At 48.2% G+C, this 19,558-nt stretch overlaps 1 protein-coding gene across 1 annotated transcript in view; it reads right to left on the bottom strand.

The window, feature by feature from the left end:
* Nucleotides 1-19,558, bottom strand: part of LOC126237462 (dehydrogenase/reductase SDR family member 11-like) — a 62,086-nt gene that overhangs the window by 30,701 nt on the left and 11,827 nt on the right. The window lies entirely within an intron of this gene.

Raw genomic sequence — 19,558 nt, 5'->3', positions numbered from 1 at the left:
GGATTGACAGTCCCGAATGGCAAGCATTTCGCTCTCAAAAGGATAATGCGTGAAGTTCAATGAGTTCAATGAGTAACTCAGCAGAACCTTAGCTTGTAAATGTGACCAGAGTGCACTGAGCTTTCGATGTCAGTGGTACCAAAGTTACTCTCCAGACACTGATGGTGGACGTAGGAGCCGAAACTGAAGGTAAGAATGGAAAAGCAGAAAGTTTTCAAATTTTGCTTTATTAAGGAAATCCCAGGAGTAATGCCCCAGTCTAATTCGCACCGTTGCAAGTATGACTGAAATAGATATTATTGTCACTTGTGCTGGCAAGCAACTGAAATCGGTAAAACTTAATATTATCTCAGGGCCTGTTGTAATCACTTCCAAATTCTACAAAGAATTTGCAGATGAACCAGCCTGTCTTTCAATTATTGTATATTGTAGATCACTCAAATGAGGAACTGTGTCCAATAGTTTTAAGAAATCACACGTCCGACCTGTCTACAGAAAGGGTGAAATAAGTATTCCACAAAATTACCGTCCGAAATTCTTGACATGCATCTGTTGTATACTCTTAGTGTCTTAAGTCTGAACTCTGAGGTCTATTTTACTTTCCTCACGCGGCCCACTGAAAGCCAGAAGCATTTCACTCAATACCACAAAAACGCTTATTAACAAAAACATGACCATGTGGGGTATCAAGCAAAATGTGTGAGTGGATTGAGGATTGCTTGGTAGGGAGATCATAGATTGTTATTTTGATTGGGGAGGAACCATCGGCAGGTTGTACAAGTAATTTCACGCGTGATCCAGGGCAACGTATTGAGGCTGTTAATTCTGTCTGCTGATAACATGGCAGATATCATTAATACTCGTAGTGAGCTCAGACTTTTTGCAAGCGATGCTATTATCTACAGCGAAGTGTTGTGTGAAAATCAGGACCTGATTGACAATCTATACTCGTCTAACAGTCCATTGATTGCCGTACAATTTTGGCTAATGTTGCGGTTGTTAACGAGTGCATACCTTAAAAGCGGCTGTCAGTGTGCGAGATGGCTGCCAAAGTGTTCTGTTCCTACTTCGCCCCCTCACCTCCGGATCCTTTGAAACACAAGGTCACCCACAAACGGAAAAAATGGCCAACAGAAAAAGAATGGCCTGCGCTCTATATCTGCACCTACACTTCACGAGCCATCTCACGGTAATCATCTTGCGGTGCAGTTCTTCTTGTTGTCTCCATGCTTGCTAAGAAAATGGGATGAGAAGTTCCGCCTTATGCAAGACACCACACAAGGTGTCTTGCATAAGGCGGAACTTCTCATCCCATCTCATGGTGTTTGGCGGACGGTACTACTACTTTCCCATTTTTCTGTTTCAATCGTGTGGAAGAACTATTCTATGTAAGCCTTTGTGTGAGCTTCAGTCTCTAATTTTACCTTCGTGGTGTTTTCACCAGATGAACGAACGTAGGAGGAACAAATATGCTGGTTGACTCCGTAAGGTTTCTAGCTTGTTTTTGGTGTGTGATGAAAGTGATGTTCCTCTTTTTACTCGATGGGTCGTACTTGTACACCGGATACTTTTTCAGACAGAAGCTTTTAATGGTAGACATGTTGCGCCACAGAGGTTCCAGTACAAGTAAAATGGTGTTTGGTTGTCAGTATTGTTGTTGCTGCCTATAGAGCATTCGAATCTCGTATCGATCACGCTGCTGAGCAGTCTGGGAATAATTAGCAGAACACAGAGATGCAAACGCAGAGGACGTTGATTTTCTGGAAATACAGTTTTGTAAAGATTGCTTTTAGAAGTGTGAAGATAATCAGGTACTGTTCAAATGGTTCAAATGGCTCTAAGCACTATGGAACTTAACATCTCAGGTCATCAGACTCCTAGACTTATTACTACTTAGGTTAGTTAGGTTTAAGCACATCACACACGTCCATGCCCTAGGCAGGATTCGAACCTGCGAACAGAACCTCTCGGCCACAGCGGCCGGCTCAGTTGGTGGTGGTGGTTAGTGTTTAACGTCCCGTCGACAACGCGGTCATTAGAGACGGAGCGCAAGCTCGGGTTAGGGAAGGATTGGGAAGGAAAGCGGCCGTGCCCTTTCAAAGGAACCATCCCGGCATTTGCCTGAAACGATTTAGGGAAATCACGGAAAACCTAAATCAGGATGGCTGGAGACGGGACGCCGGCTCAGGTAATGTTACCACTGCATACCTGGCTCGTGCGTAATTTATGATGAATTTCTAAAACGCACATTTTCAGTACAGTTCTACTTTATTGATCTGAGTCGCTATGTTTGATTGTCCAGACGAGATAAGCAATATTATCTTTCCACATGGCTTGTAAAACGTTAATGAAATGGGAATGGGGCGGCGAGTCTATATATCTAACTCTGGTCCCTTAGGAATTCACACTTTTGAACATGGCAAACTGCTGAGGTCATCGGTTCCTAGACATACACACTACTTAAACTAACCTATGCTAACAACAACACACACACCCATGCCCGAGGGAGAACTCGAACCTCCGGCGGGACGGACCGCGCAGCACTCTGCCATGGACTCCTAGTTTTTTAATATAAGAAATGAATTTTTTTAGGGATCGATGTCATAGATAAAAGCCAGGTTCGTAATACAGTTTTTAAATGCTAGTCTTTGATATACACTCCTGGAAATGGAAAAAAGAACACATTGACACCGGTGTGTCAGACCCACCATACTTGCTCCGGACACTGCGAGAGGGCTGTAGAAGCAATGATCACACGCACGGCACAGCGGACACACCAGGAACCGCGGTGTTGGCCGTCGAATGGCGCTAGCTGCGCAGCATTTGTGCACCGCCGCCGTCAGTGTCAGCCAGTTTGCCGTGGCATACGGAGCTCCATCGCAGTCTTTAACACTGGTAGCATGCCGCGACAGCGTGGACGTGAACCGTATGTGCAGTTGACGGACTTGGAGCGAGGGCGTATAGTGGGCATGCGGGAGGCCGGGTGGACGTACCGCCGAATTGCTCAACACGTGGGGCGTGAGGTCTCCACAGTACATCGATGTTGTCGCCAGTGGTCGGCGGAAGGTGCACGTGCCCGTCGACCTGGGACCGGACCGCAGCGACGCACGGATGCACGCCAAGACCGTAGGATCCTACGCAGTGCCGTAGAGGACCGCACCGCCACTTCCCAGCAAATTAGGGACACTGTTGCTCCTGGGGTATCGGCGAGGACCATTCGCAACCGTCTCCATGAAGCTGGGCTACGGTCCCGCACACCGTTAGGCCGCCTTCCGCTCACGCCCCAACATCGTGCAGCCCGCCTCCAGTGGTGTTGCGACAGGCGTGAATGGAGGGACGAATGGAGACGTGTCGTCTTCAGCGATGAGAGTCGCTTCTGCCTTGGTGCCAATGATGGTCGTATGCGTGTTTGGCGCCGTGCAGGTGAGCGCCACAATCAGGACTGCATACGACCGAGGCACACAGGGCCAACACCCGGCATCATGGTGTGGGGAGCGATCTCCTACACTGGCCGTACACCACTGGTGATCGTCGAGGGGACACTGAATAGTGCACGGTACATCGAAACCGTCATCGAACCCATCGTTCTACCATTCCTAGACCGGCAAGGGAACTTGCTGTTCCAACAGGAAAATGCACGTCCGCATGTATCCCGTGCCACCCAACGTGCTCTAGAAGGTGTACGTCAACTACCCTGGCCAGCAAGATCTCCGGATCTGTCCCCCATTGAGCATGTTTGGGACTGGATGAAGCGTCGTCTCACGCGGTCTGCACGTCCGGCACGAACGCTGGTCCAACTGAGGCGCCAGGTGGAAATGGCACGGCAAGCCGTTCCACAGGACTACATCCAGCATCTCTACGATCGTCTGCATGGGAGAATAGCAGCCTGCATTGCTGCGAAAGGTGGATATACACTGTACTAGTGCCGACATTGTGCATGCTCTGTTGCCTGTGTCTATGTGCCTGTGGTTCTGTCAGTGTGATCATGTGATGTATCTGACCCCAGGAATGTGACAATAAAGATTCCCCTTCCTGCGACAATGAATTCACGGTGTTCTTATTTCAATTTCCAGGAGTGTATCAATCAGTAAATTATTGAAGTTTTATTTTGTAACCGTGTGTCTCCGCATTGCACTTGGCGGAACACAATTACTTAAACTATGGTGTGCTGATCGTAGTTCCCATTCATTGCATTGCACTGGGCCGACGTTTTCTTTAGCTGATTTGCTGCTGTGCTGCATTCTAACGTACACTACTTTCGAGCAGTACTGGGTTTCCGTTGCCCCCAGATATGTCACAAAAGTTTGTTAGGTGCGTATCACACAGCGAAGAGGAAGCGTATAAAATTACAAGCACTCAATCACACCTCACTCGAATTCACTCATACAATCACCCATCTCACACGCTTTAAGTGTGGTGTCACCGCTAGACACCACACTTGCTAGGTGGTAACTTAAATCGGCCGCGGTCCTGTAGTACATGTCGGACCCGCGTGTCGCCACTGTGTACTCGCAATCCTAGCGCCACCACATGGCAGGTCACAAGACACGGACATGACCTCGTCCAGTTGTACGGACGACATAGCTTGCGACAAGACGTATCACGTCTTCCTCTCATTTGCCGAGAGACAGATTAAATAGCCTTCAGCTAGTCCATCGCTACTACCTAGCAAGGCGCCATGTGTATCATTGCTAATTGCTTACTACTATGCAAGAGATGTATTTCAACAAGAACAAGACTACATTAAAGTTAAGTATATTAAAATCTCTCTTCTTTTCTTTATAGTTTTCATCCAGTCTCCTGTTTCAGAATTTACGCCCGTCTGCGTTAGTTCGCGTGCACCTAGCCACTCATTGTGTCGAGACCTTAGGGAATCGACACAACATTAAGAAAATGGACAAAGTCTGAAAGGTACTACATTTGAGACTAAACCAGTGTTAATATCACGGAAGAGCTAAAGCTAAAAAATAAAAAAATTTACTCATCCAATTTATTTTTCCCTGTGCTTTAGTCAACATTTAAACACTTTACAATAATCTCCCTAAACTTTTAGGAAGCAAGTTGGACATTAGAGAATCTTAAGACTCTCACCACATACATTTGAATACTACTTAAAATAGAGGGTGATCTATTGGCAAACCTGCCGCTGCCCTCTGGTCGGAAACTAAAACAGTCATAATAAAATAGGATGTACAGGGTGTCCCAAAAAGAATGAACCGATTTTAAATAGAATTATTTATTAGGAAGGAGGGCTTAACACCAACAAATTGCATACTAAATTACTCAGAAAAGAGAAGGTTATAATAACCCATCATAAATATTCAGTATGACCTCCACTGGCTGCACAGACGACATCTAGCCGATAGACGAATTCATCCCGGAATGAGTGAAGCTACAGCAGCTGGTTTTTACACTCCTGGAAATGGAAAAAAGAACACATTGACACCGGTGTGTCAGACCCACCATACTTGCTCCGGACAATGCGAGAGGGCTGTACAAGCAATGATCACACGCACGGCACAGCGGACACACCAGGAACCGCGGCGATGGCCGTCGAATGGCGCTAGCTGCGAAGCATTTGTGCACCGCCGCCGTCAGTGTCAGCCAGTTTGCCGTGGCATACGGAGCTCCATCGCAGTCTTTAACACTGGTAGCATGCCGCGACAGCGTGGACGTGAACCGTATGTGCAGTTGACGGACTTGGAGCGAGGGCGTATAGTGGGCATGCGGGAGGCCGGGTGGACGTACCGCCGAATTGCTCAACACGTGGGGCGTGAGGTCTCCACAGTACATCGATGTTGTCGCCAGTGGTCGGTGGAAGGTGCACGTGCCCGTCGACCTGGGACCGGACCGCAGCGACGCACGGATGCACGCCAAGACCGTAGGATCCTACGCAGTGCCGTAGGGGACCGCACCGCCACTTCCCAGCAAATTAGGGACACTGTTGCTCCTGGGGTATCGGCGAGGACCATTCGCAACCGTCTCCATGAAGCTGGGCTACGGTCCCGCACACCGTTAGACCGTCTTCCGCTCACGCCCCAACATCGTGCAGCCCGCCTCCAGTGGTGTCGCGACAGGCGTGAATGGAGGGACGAATGGAGACGTGTCGTCTTCAGCGATGAGAGTCGCTTCTGCCTTGGTGCCAATGATGGTCGTATGCGTGTTTGGCGCCGTGCAGGTGAGCGCCACAATCAGGACTGGATACGACCGAGGCACACAGGGCCAACACCCGGCATCATGGTGTGGGGAGCGATCTCCTACACTGGCCGTACACCACTGGTGATCGTCAAGGGGACACTGAATAGTGCACGGTACATCCAAACCGTCATCGAACCCATCGTTCTACCATTCCTAGACCGGCAAGGGAACTTGCTGTTCCAACAGGACAATGCACGTCCGCATGTATCCCGTGCCACCCAACGTGCTCTAGAAGGTGTAAGTCAACTACCCTGGCCAGCAAGATCTCCGGATCTGTCCCCCATTGAGCATGTTTGGGACTGGATGAAGCGTCGTCTCACGCGGTCTGCACGTCCAGCACGAACGCTGGTCCAACTGAGGCGCCAGGTGGAAATGGCATGGCAAGCCGTTCCACAGGACTACATCCAGCATCTCTACGATCGTCTCCATGGGAGAATAGCAGCCTGCATTGCTGTGAAAGGTGGATATACACTGTACTAGTGCCGACATTGTGCATGCTCTGTTGCCTGTATCTATGTGCCTGTGGTTCTGTCAGTGTGATCATGTGATGTATCTGACCCCAGGAATGTGTCAATAAAGTTTCCCCTTCCTGGGACAATGAATTCACGGTGTTCTTATTTCAATTTCCGGGAGTGTAGTTCATCAGTGACAGAAGCCACCTTACAATCTTACAATGTCACGAGGTAAGGGAGGAACGTAAACACATTGTGATTTCTTCCTGTGGGGGTATGTTAAGCATAGTGTTAAGTCAGGGGACCTAGGAGACCAAGAGTGTAAAGCCTGGTCTCGTAGCCCTGTACGCCCTATCCAACATTGGGGTACGTTGGCATTGAGGAAACTGCACACGTTTTTGTGCCAGTGCGGTCGTGCTCCGTCTTGCTGACCGATGAAATTGTCAGCGTCAAGTTGTGGGAACAACCAGTTATGTAGCATTGCAAGATATAAAAGTAGGGCCCATAACCCTTGCTTTGCGAAACAGCACAAAAAACATTCATTTTTGGTGAACCCCCTTGTGTCCAATTGATTCATGAGGATTTTCTAGCCCCCATGTACGCACATTATGATAGTGAACCTTACCGCTAATATGGAAAGTTGCATCATTACATAATACCAATCGTGACATAAAAGTGTCATCTTCCAAGTCCTCTAGAATAGCATTGCTGAAGTCCACTCGCTTCATTTTGTCAGTATCTCGAAGAGCTTGTACCAGTTGCAATCAGTATGTTTTGTGGGCCAAACGACGCCGTAACACACGCCACACTGTTATGCGAGGTAACGCAAGTTCTCGGCTAGCACGACGCGTAGACTTGCGGGGGCTCCGTGTGGTGTCACCGCCAGACACCACACTTGCTAGGTGGTAGCTTTAAATCGGCCGCGGTCCATTAGTACATGTAGGACCCGCGTGTCGCCACTGTGTGATCGCAGACCGAGCGCCACCACATGGCAGGTCTAGAGAGACGTACGAGCACTCGCCCCAGTTGTACGACGACGTTGCTAGCGACTACACTGACGAAGCCTTTCTCTCATTTGCCGAGAGACAGAATAGCCTTCAGCTAAGTCCATGGCTACGACCTAGCAAGGCGCCATTAGTTACTTCATGAATCTTGTATCATCAAGAATGCTGTATACCAAAGGACGATATAAAAGTTAAGTGTTCTAGTAGCTACGTTCTTTTCTTTATCACATTCATCACGTATCCTGTTCCAGACTCCTCGCCAGTCGGCGTGTGTGTACGTGTGCCCTTTCGGCTACCCGTCTCTGTGGACTGGCTGCCTTGTCAGTCCACTACACTCCGCTCAAATGCTCGTCGTATTTGTTCCACTGTTTGTTCAGGAACTCGTGGCTGGCCAGGACTTTTGCCTTTACAGAGGCACCCTGTTTCTTCAAACTGTTCGACAAACGTCGAATGTTCTTTGGTGATGGTGCTTTAGCACGAAATCGAATATGAAACGCCTGCTGAACTGCGATCACTGATTGAGTACGACTAAATTCAATAACACAATACTCCTTCTGTTGCGCGGACGCCATATTGCGCGAGACAGGCTGCACGCTCCAGGTCAGCGCTCGTAGCGACATCTAGCGGATTTTTTTCTGAACTCTAGACCAGGGGCGGGCAGGAATCCTGCACATGTGCGGTGCACTTGCACGCGTGCAGTTAACAGGAGTTCCGCGTGCACACAGGGGCAAGCTGGCCACCCGCTTATCTCCCATCCCCACCATACCCTCTGTCCGCTCCTTCCTCTGTAATGCGTTTTGTTTCCTAGCTTGCTTTATTGAGTGAACCAATAAGGTTAGTAGGAGTGCTTGAAGGAAATCATGGTTTGAAAGAGTACCTATTACCTACGATACGTTTTATTTATCACAGGTGGAGTTTACAATACGTTTAATATCTGGAACAAAATTTCTACATACAGACAAACACAAACGGTTACGCAAGTTTTCATCAATGATGTTTGCTCTTAACCGAGACTTATTAATTCAGCAAATGGTTTTCCAGCTCTCGCCATATTAAGCGCAGTCTTATAACTTGCACATACCGCTGGGCTATTATTGTTGTCGTCCTGAAAACTTAAAAACAGTGCTCCATAAAATTTTAAGTCAGTTAGATGAGAGACATGACGAGAGAAAGTCGCAGATCTCTCGTGACAACAGCAACTACGACAAATTCAAATGACTCTGAGCACTATGGGACTTAACTGCTGTTGTCATCAGTCCCCTAGAACTTAGAACTACTTAAACCTAACTAACCTAAGGACATCACACACATCCATGCCCGAGGCAGGATTCGAACCTGCGACCATAGCGGTCGCGCGGTTCCAGACTGTAGTGCCTAGAACCGCTCGGCCACTCCGGCCGGCCAACTACGACAGATTCATCTGGTATCGTCAGATCGCTCTTCTTAAGCTCAGTCAATTCCCCATCCGCTCAGAATCCGACAATAAATTGTACTCGTCCTTGTGAAATTTATTATAATGGCCTTCAATACTAAACTTCCGTTGACCAGCGAGAATGCTGCCACATATTAAACATTTCGAATTTTCACGTTTCCGCACAAAGAAAAAATGATTCTCCCATTACTTTTTAAAAGATAGCAAATCTCCACTTCTCCGATTCTTGAAATACAACGTTCACTACATAGTGCTCGCTTCGCATCAACGTCCGCAGCTTAGCCTGGTACTACACTGCCGCAACCTGCTGGCTGTCGCCACAGCCCCGGTCGACGCCTGCACGCGAGCAGCACACGGGCAGCGCTGTGCGCTCATGAACCGCGTGCAACGTTTGCCCGCCCCTGCTCTAGACCATGCCGATTACATCTAGCGCTGTTTGAGTTACCTAGTGGCATTTGTCTCAATATTATTACAAGTTAAAATCTGGTCATTCTTTTTGGGACACCCTGTACAGTAATCAGTGCACCACAAGACCCATACATTGGAGTCTCTTCCGGCCGGAGCAAGACGTCATGCGTCATAGGGCTGTGACCAATGCAAATACGAGCGAGGAGAGACTCATCCCGTCTTTGTGGCTTAAAAAAAGGTACGCCACAGGCGCGTTGTGGGCTTTGCTAGACGGAGCTTCCAGCTATTCATACTTTCAGTGACGCAAGACTCTGTACCACAGCAGCTAGGTTTTAGCATGTAGTGGAATGGCACTTCGAACTAACTTAGGATCACGACACGCCTCCTTGGTTGCCAGATTCGCCCTTTCGTTCCCTGCAATACTCATGCATTATAGCACCCAGCAGAAAGACACCACCTTCCCCATCCGTTGTAGTTGGAGGAGGCTGTCCTGATATTCTGGGCCACTTTATCGGTTGGGTACAATTGTAGAGAATGAAGGAACAAACACTCAGAGAATCGGAACAGCTACGGAAATTAGCACTTCAAGAACGTCTCATCTACTCCAGTGCCCGCAAGATCGCATATAATTCCGCGCATATAATTCTCGAGGCAGTCAGATCTCGAGGAGACAGTCCGGGAAAATAAGAGTGACCAACGTAGTCCCCCTGTTGAGACCCATCCGTAAAGACATAGTTGGGGCCCTCATTTAAAATTTCACAAGATATCGCATTGAAGACAGAAGCAGAAGTGCAGTTTGGGGTTGTATATACCCCATACAAATCGACTCCAGCACGTGCTGCACGCAGATCCCAATTAGCATGGTTGCTTGTGGACGATTGGAGAAAAGGCGATCCAGAGGTGGACAAGTAGCAGTATAATACGCAGGAGAAGTCGGTGCATGAGGCCTATAAGTTACTCGCAGCTCCAAGAGGAACTGTTGCCAGATGGTGAGTGGTGGTACCCCATCCTCAGCACAGAAACTGGGTATGGGGCTAGTCCTGTTAGCACCTGTAGCCAGCCTAATCCAATCATGGTAAACAGCATCAGTTCCAATGGTTCCAATGGCTCTGAGCACTATGGGACTTAACATCTATGGTCATCAGTCCCCTAGAACTTAGAACTACTTAAACCTAACTAACCTAAGGACGGCACACAACACCCAGCCATCACGAGGCAGAGAAAATCCCTGACTCCGCCGGGAATCGAACCTGGGAACCCGGGCGTGGGAAGCGAGAACGCTACCGCACGACCACGAGATGCGGGCCAACATCAGTAATCTTGATATAATGGGATCTCGCTGATCCCATACACTGTGCCCTGTCTGCTCCAGAAGACCTGTGACAAAGTCACTTCACGATATTTAGTGGCTTCTGGATTCTGGCTTTCAGTCCCACAGGTGTGGTAACCACGAGAGTGTGTCAACTCTGGAGTTTTCGGTCCAGAGACCAGGCAACTCCTCAGCTGTTCTCAGACAACTAGACTAGACGACGGTTAACCATGCACTCCAGGGCTTGTTAAGGTGACGCTCCAGTAACTACCGGATCCTTTCTTAGTATGAGGAGAGGTCTCAGAACTACCTCTCTGCCAGTGGGAAAACCTGTCTGTCTATCAAATTAAAACATTCGAGTAGGATTTCCTTCGATTCCGCTGACAAGTGTCGAAGCATGCAGTCCTGGGTTTGGCCATGATGGCACTTTTCGAGCCTCGTGATATTGCATGCAGATTACCCCTCTGACATGGAGAAAGTGTAGTTTGGCTTCAGATCCCACAGTTCTGAACAGTACAACTTGCACGGTAGCAGGATAGCACAATAGCAGTGAAAAACGGGATCCTGGCTGGTAGCGGCTGTAGTTCTGCAAAAGTCTCTTGCCATCCTCTTAGGAATGTGTCTAAGCGTTGTTTGGAGACACACTTGTTTCAACACTGTTGCTGCTGGTAAATAACTCTGCTTACCGGGATTCCTACAGATGGCTTCACATACTTGTGTAGAACAAGTGGAACGATTGATCGAGTCTACGAACGATTGCCATGACCTTTCCTTCCTCTCCTCAATTACGCATTGAGCCTTCGCTCACGCGAATCTCAAGGCTGGGAGGTTATCTGCTATTGAACAGCATACGAACCATCAGAGAACTGCGCGCCTGTCTCGGATTGCTTTATCTGAGATTCACAGGAGAACTAAGGGCTTTGAAACAACTGCAGCTTGATATATACACTGATAAACGCAGGTATTAATGCTGAAACTAGCACCCTCTGTCTGCGTAGAAGCTTTGGCTGTTGAAATAGAATTTTTAATGGCTGAAGAAAAAGATGTAGTGTATGTGGGAGGCTAAATGGCCTTGCTGTCAACATATGCGATGCGTTTCATTGTTTTACCCCTGTTTCTTCCTATCTTCAAGGAAGACACCGATGTTCCCCCTCCACACACGGTGACCCAAGAGCAATTTACACACTTCAGAGGGGAGCAGCAACCAACTCCGCCATGGATGGCCACAAGTGGCCCAAGTGGTTTCACCCTTAGGATATAAGGAGGTGTGCACAAAGCACTCACATTTAAAATACCGCATTGCGTTGGGGACATATTGACGTACACTCAGGCGATCGAAATCTGTCTCCATATGCTCGCTGTTGAAGGTGAGGATGAAGGAATCAGATTTTATCAGACTCCTATCCATTCTTTTCAGTATATTTAGCCCATAAACGATTGCTTCCTGAGCCCACTCATCTCCCAACTACTCCTTGGGAACGTAGATCCCTACAGGTCAACACCTTCGTTTTAGTTCAAGGTGTCGTGGAACTCCGTTTCTACGGCGTATTTCCCAAGATACTTAGCTTACTGAAGGATGCTGACTTACTGGAAACTAGCGTTCCATTACGCAACTAGTTCACTTATTTTGGAGTATCTGCGATGCCCTCTAAACCTTTCTGACTATAAAAAAGCGATGCCTTCTCAAAGCTGCCCTCTTGTCGCTTCACATTCAAAAACACATTCTCACCAGCAGCATGCATTCTGTTACTATTCAATGCCAAATACTATGTAACCACAGAGTCTGGGGATGGGCTACACGAGCCTTGTTATTTGGTTGGCCCCACGAGCAGCTAGGGAAATAAGTCACCCAGACAGAGCTCCATGTCCCTAGGTAAGCATTATACAACTGAGGTGTGGGAGGTTCCCCAGAGGTTGCCCATTAATGACTGCTCCACCTCAACAGCCATGCATCTCATCAGCGCACAGGACAACTTGAGACTGAGGGTTTTTGTTTTTAATTATTGTAGGGGTTTGTACCATCCTCATGATCTGGGCAGTCAAGTAAATATGCCAGTTCCCTGTGACACACAAAGTTCTATTGTGGCGCCGCGTGGTGGTCGCTGGAGCATGCCCAGAGCTTATGGAGACAAAGGACTGACGACGTTTACCAGTCCCCAGCCAAGGGGTCGCCAAACCTGTACTCAGCGAACGAATTCGGAGCTCCTGAGGGCAGCATTTTAGGTTCTGTATAACATCACTGTTAGGACGTGGTAAATTACACTGAAGAGGAAAAAAATACAAAACTGGTACACATGCCTAATATCGTATAGGGCCCCGCGAGTACGCAGAAGCGCCGCAACACCACGTGGCACGGATTGTCTAAAGTGGTGCTGGAGGGAACTGGCACAGATTTATGGACAGCCCTGCAAGATTCACGGTAAGAGTATGAGGGGGTGGAGCACTACGTTGCAAGTCATCCAAAATACGCTCAAGATTGTTCATGTGTGCAGAGTTTGCCGGCCAGCGGAAGCGCTTGAAGTCAGAAGTGTTCCTGGAGCCACTCTGCGACATCCCACACGTCCGGAATTGCTACATTGTCCTGCTGGAATTGTCCAAGTCTGTCGGAATGCACAGTGGACATGAATGACAGGTGACATGTACGAGCGCATCCCGTCTGATCACCTGCATCCAGAGTCGTATCTAGACTTATCAAGGGTCCCATATCACTCCGATGACATACGCGCCTCCACCATCTTGAACAGTGCCTTGCTGACAAGCAGGGCCCGTGGATTCACTAGGTTCTCTCTGTACCTGTCCATCTCCAACAGTCCAAATTGTATGGAACGGATGATGACTGAAACGAGACTCGTCTGACCAGGCAACATGTTTCCAATGTCGGTGTTGATGGGCCCAGGCGAGGGGTAAAGCGCGTAAAGTTTTGTGTCGTGCAGGCTCCGAAAGCTCATATCGATGATGTTTCGTTGAATGGTTCACATGTGGACACGAGCTACCGGAGCAATAGCCGAAAGCTGTGAATCCTTCACCACCTAGGCTTCGTGCCGCGGCCTGTGTTCACCTTGGCTTTCTTCGCTTCCTAAGGACACTGCTCCAGATTCGATCTATCGGTGTAAGTTTCTGGACCTTCGCACGGAACTTAGCGATAGTACGTTCGTGCACACTGATGACTCTCGGACTGACCGTGGTGTCGAGTGCACCTTCGTCATTGGCGCCGACGTTTTTCGGTATTTGCTATTAATACTGAGCAGTGTTCCAGAAGCCGAGCTCTTCGCTCTGTATCACGCCACGCAGTACATCCTGCGACACAGGAATTTCAATTGGGTCATCTGCTCCGACTCTTAGTGCCCTTCAGAGCCTGTCTGCTGTACCGTCCATCCCTCAGTGCAACGGGTCCAGGAAAGCTTCCACTTGCTCACTCTTGATGAAGCCACTCTGGTGTATATGTGGGTCCCTGGTCAAATCGTCTGGCAGCAGCGTCAGCGGCCTCGTTTCGCGTCAAAGCTCCAGCCCTCCTGCTGCAGAGGGCAACACAAAGATCATCGAAGCGAATGGAAGAACTAGCGAGCGGTCAGCAGTTGGTGGCACTTTGGCATCACCACTGGTCCTCCCTTCAGGGGAACGAACCTCTCCCATCGGCTTGGACGACCTCCTCTCGACTCATTCGCTGTGAGATCATTTTTGCTACGTTAATAAATAGCGATGCCTAAAAAGGCAGTGCCCAATGCTTAAGTAGTGTTCCCTCACCATTTCATCCTCACTGCGCTCATTCTTTGATGGTCCACCGTTCGCTGACCGAAAGTCCTTTGCTTTACAACTTACATTCTACTGTACTTTTGCTGCCTGGGTTAAGGCGGTTTAGCGAACGACGCGCGGGCTGTCGACCGCGTATTACTTTTTATCCATTGTAGTAATACGGCGAAGTATCTTTACTTCGGGCCTCTGTTTTCTCAACGGCGTATTTAATGACCTTTTACACCAAGAGAGAGTCCCTGTTTTCTAGCTGTCTTTCCTTCCGTCAATGGACTTAACGTCTAGTCGCTATTAACTCCTTTTTGTTTTTGGTGTTGTAAGTTTCTCACGTGGGTGCGTGTCACCTTAGTTTTTCGCGACTTAAAACAAAACAAAACAAAATTAAACTATTATTTTGTCTTTCTCAAGTACGTAAAATGAGACATAACAAAATCTTTACTGTCATATTTATTCACTCAATTTCTTGTGGAAATACGAGGGTTGGAACTTAAATAGTGGCAACTATTTATTCACAACCGATAAAAAAGAGTTACATGTCTGAAGGACAGTAACAGGTGCAAAGTAGCCACCAGCGTATAGAACCAGTTGTCAGCGATGTGGAAGGCGTAGTATACCGTTAGCAGAGCCTGTCCTGTCGATGGTGCGAATGGAACGGTCTACTGCCTGTCGAATCTCTGATTCGATTCCGAAGATGAAGTAACCACTTTGTGACTTTGGAACAGTTCTGAAGCGAATACCACGAATATGGTGGATGGTACAGTACTTCCCAGTCCCACAGACCGAACAGAGCAGCCACAGCTTGCGCTGTATGCGCCCGCACATTTTCATGCAAAATGTTGGGTGGGTTGCGCAGAAATTGTCGCCGCTTCTTTCGCAAAGCTGGTGCAAGTGATGCTCCAAAAACGAACAGTAATACTGTGCATTGACGCTCTGCTGTGGAGGAACGTAATGCGTTAGGATAAAACCATCACAGTCGTACACGAGAATCACCATAACTTTAGACCGCTCCATTCGCACCATCAACAGAATAGGCTCTGCTAACTGTATACTACGCCTTCCACTTCGCTGCCAACGGGTTCTACATAACGCTGGTGACTACTTTGAAGGACAGTAACAGGTGCGAACATGTAACCCTTTTGTATCGGTTGTGAATAAATAGTTGCCACTATTTAAGTCCCAACCCTCGTAAAGATACACTGAGCTGACAGAAGTCGTCGATAGCTCCCAATGTCGTGACGGGCATCCTTTTGCCCGGCGTAGTGCAGCAAATCGGCGTAACATGCATTCAACAAATCGTCGGAAGTGCAAAAAAATTTGAACCATGCTGCCCCTATAGCCGCCCACAATTACGGAAGTCTTTCCGCTGCAGGATTTTGTGCACCAACTGACCTCTCAATTACGTCTCATAATTGTCCGATGGGATTAATGTCGGCCGATATGGGTGGCCGAACCATTCTCTCGAACTGTCCAAATTCTTCAAACCAGTCACGAATAATTGTGGTCCGATGACATGGTGCATTGTCATCGATTAAATTTACATCGTTTTTTGGGAACATGAAGTCCATGAATGGCTGCAGATGGTCTCCAAGTACCCGAAAATAGTCCATTCCAAGTAACAGATTATTGATTGGAAATGGCTACGTCCTCTGGTCCAGTTGAACCGACCCCGCGCTTTCATGGAGCCACCACCGGCTTGCATTGTTCCTTGTTCACAACCTAGGTCTATGGCTTCGTGGGGTCTGCACCACACTCGAACCCTGTGATCAGCTGTTACCAACTGAAACTGGGACTCATCTCATCAGGCCACGGTTTTCCAGTCGTCTAGGGTCCAACCCATAGGGCCATGAGCCCAGGAGATGTGCTGCAGCCGATGAGGTGCTGTTAGCAAAGGCACTCAACGTCTGTTGTGTGGTTCCATAGCCTTTAACGCCAATTTTTGTCGCATTGTACCCACGGACGCGTTAGTCGTAAGTCCCACATCGATTTCCGCTGATACATCAGGCAGTCTTCGATGTCTCTTAGAGCGCTGATGCCTTTGCAGAGTTGTCAGTGCTGTCTTTAAGTGAAGGGCATCGGGCCGACCGGGGTGGCCGAGCGGTTCTAGGCGCTACAGCCTGGAACCGCACGACCGCTACGGTCGCAAGTTGGAATCCTGCCTCGGTCATGGATGTGTGTGATGTCCTGAGGTTAGTTAGGTTTAAGCAGTTCTAAATTCTAGGGGACTGATGATCTCAGAAGTTAAGTCCCACAGTGCTCAGAGCCATTCGAACCATTTGAAGGGCGACGGCCACTGCGTCGACCGTAGTGCGAAGTAACGCCTGAAATCTGGTACTATCGGCACACTCTTGACACTGTGGAGCACGGAATACTGAATTCCCTAACGATTTCCGAAACTGAAAGTGGACTAGTAGTTGGAACTATCACAGGGGACATTCCGAGTCTGTTAACACTCGTCGTGTGGCCATAATCACGTCAGAAATCTCCTCTCATGAATCGCCTGAGTACAAATGATAGCTCCGCCAATGCACTGCCCTTCTATAACTTGTGCACGCGATAGTAATGACAAAAATCATGGGATGGCGATAAGCAAATAAACGGATGGCATCACAGTGTACATTCGCAGGCGCTCCTGCCGTAATCCTTGTCCTCTTTCTATTACCTTAAAAGTTTACATTAAGACAGACTAGGATGTAAATTACTGAAGAACAAAACTGGGATTAGGATAACGCCAACAGTGTGCCAGTTCGCGAGTTCTGTTTCATTGGTAATACTACTGGTAATGGTGAAGGCAAAGGTAAAGATATTGGCATCACACACTAGGCAGTAAAATACAGCAGGTGTCCTGTAACGAAATACTTTTATTGTGTTTCTTATCCCCGATTCACACAAACAGCATCATGACCGGTTTCGTACTCTTAGATTCGCGCCCTATTGTCCAACGCATTGAAAGCACTGATACCATCGGTTAGGAGTGACTGCCAGCCCTGACGCCGGCTACGGGCGTTTTTCGCTTGCTGTGTTGCAAGATAAGTAATTTACCTGGTAATTAATCGTTTTTGCTGTCTATTCTATAGTGTTTACGTGCATTTGTGTCAGATACACGTGATAAATTTAAGGTTTCAGTTTTTATTTGCGTCTGAATAAGATAAGCGAAGTTTCTGTTTAGTACAGTTCCGGGTGTACGCAAACGTTTGTTCACATTCTTAATCGACGTTAAATACGCGGGATTATCAACTAATTCAGTGCACAATACTCAGTATTTCCGATTATTAGTGTCATTTAGACTCGATACATTGAAGGTAGCAGTTCCTATAGTTTTATTAGGTCACTTTCGCGTGTACGTAAACTCTTGCTTAAAGTACGAATACGAGCGATAATCAGTAGGTGCAGCTTACCGTACGTCACTGTTTATTTCGTTTGTAATATTCACTAGATAGTTACCTACAGTAAACTGGTAGGCGCTGTCTTATTCTTTCCTATTCTCTAAATAGCCCGTAGTAGGAAAATAAGCACCAGATCTACCTTCTACCATTAATTTTTATTTTCATTATTGAGTTCCTTTCTGCCAACTAGAGAGTAGCTGTTAACCCTGTGTGGCAGTAGGTTTCCTTACGTTTTTTTATAGTAAATCAGTTATTAACTAGAAGGACAGGGATTGTGTTTGTTTTGTACGGATGGAGGAGGAGTTGGCCACAGTCCAAACGCAGCTGGAAGCTTTGTTGGGCACAGTTAACAAGCTCCAGAGTGTCACCTTGAGGTGTGTTGGGGATGGAGTGCCTTGGGCAGCGTCTACTGTACTAGATGTGCAGGGGGGGGGGGGGGGGGGTGTCACAGCTGTGTCACTGAGCCGACCTCAGGTGCCACTGAGCCGGCCAGCCCACTCTCAACTCTGTGTGGGTGGCAGACTGTGTCTAGGTCCCGAGCCTCAAGGCGAAGGCTGCATGGGGGATGCAGGCTCCTCCCAAATCCCATGCACTTTGCTAATAGATTCAGTGTGCTATCTGATCCTGGGGGGGGGGGGGGAGGGGAGGCTGAGCCGGATCAGAATGCACCTTCTGCCAGGATAGTGGCCGCTCCTTCAGCAAGGTCTGGATAGGCACGTGGGGACAGGAGTTTGTTAGTTATTGGGAGCTCCAATGTTAGGCACGTCATGGAGCCCCTCAGGAACATAGCGGCTAGGGCGGGGAAGAAGTCCAACTTTCACTCGGTGTGCTTGCCGGGGTGGGGGGGGGGGTCTTGTCCAGGATGTGGAAGAGGCTCCTCCGGCAGCTATCGAGCGTGCGGTGTGCAGTCAGCTGCAGACTGTTGCACATATCGGCACCAACGATGCCTGTCGTCGGGGTTCCGAGGAAATCCTTGGCTGGCTAAATTGGTGAAGGCGGCCTCCATCTCTCAAGGAGTGGAAGCCAAGCTGAGGATCTCCAGCATCGTACCCAGGATGGACTGGGGTCCTCTGGTTTGGTGTCGAGTGGAGAATCTAAACCGGAGGCTGCGTCGACTCTGTGACGAAAATGGTACCACCTACGTACGCTGTGGGGTGGAAGGTTGTAGGACGCCCCTCGATAGATCAGGGGTACTCTACACACAGGAGGGAGCGACATGGGTAGCACAGTACAAGTGGCGTGCACATGGTTGTTTTTTTTTTTTTTTAGATCAGGTTCCTCCCAACGGGAAACAAACCGCTGGCCTGAAAAATTACCAGTTCATGTCACTGATGTGGGTGTGCCAACTGTAAAAATTGTTAGTTCGCCGAAACAGGTCATTCCAAAGGATTTAAATATGCTTTATCTCATGTTAGTAAATTGTCGAAGTGTCTGGCGCAAGATCCCCGAGTTAATCTCCGAAATAATCAGTAGCAATGCCAATATTGTATTAGGTACCGAAAGCTGGTTGAAGCCAGACATAAAAAGCAGTGAAATTTTGAACTCAGATAGGACAATGTTTAGGAAGGATAGGACTGATGCTATGGGAGGTGGTGTGTTCATTGTAGTTAAAAGCTGTTTAA

Source organism: Schistocerca nitens, chromosome 2 (assembly GCF_023898315.1).
Source record: "Schistocerca nitens isolate TAMUIC-IGC-003100 chromosome 2, iqSchNite1.1, whole genome shotgun sequence".
Classification (NCBI taxonomy): Eukaryota; Metazoa; Arthropoda; class Insecta; order Orthoptera; family Acrididae; genus Schistocerca; species Schistocerca nitens.
The sequence above is the reverse complement of the archived record's forward strand: the minus strand, read 5'-3'. Positions and strand labels throughout refer to the sequence as shown.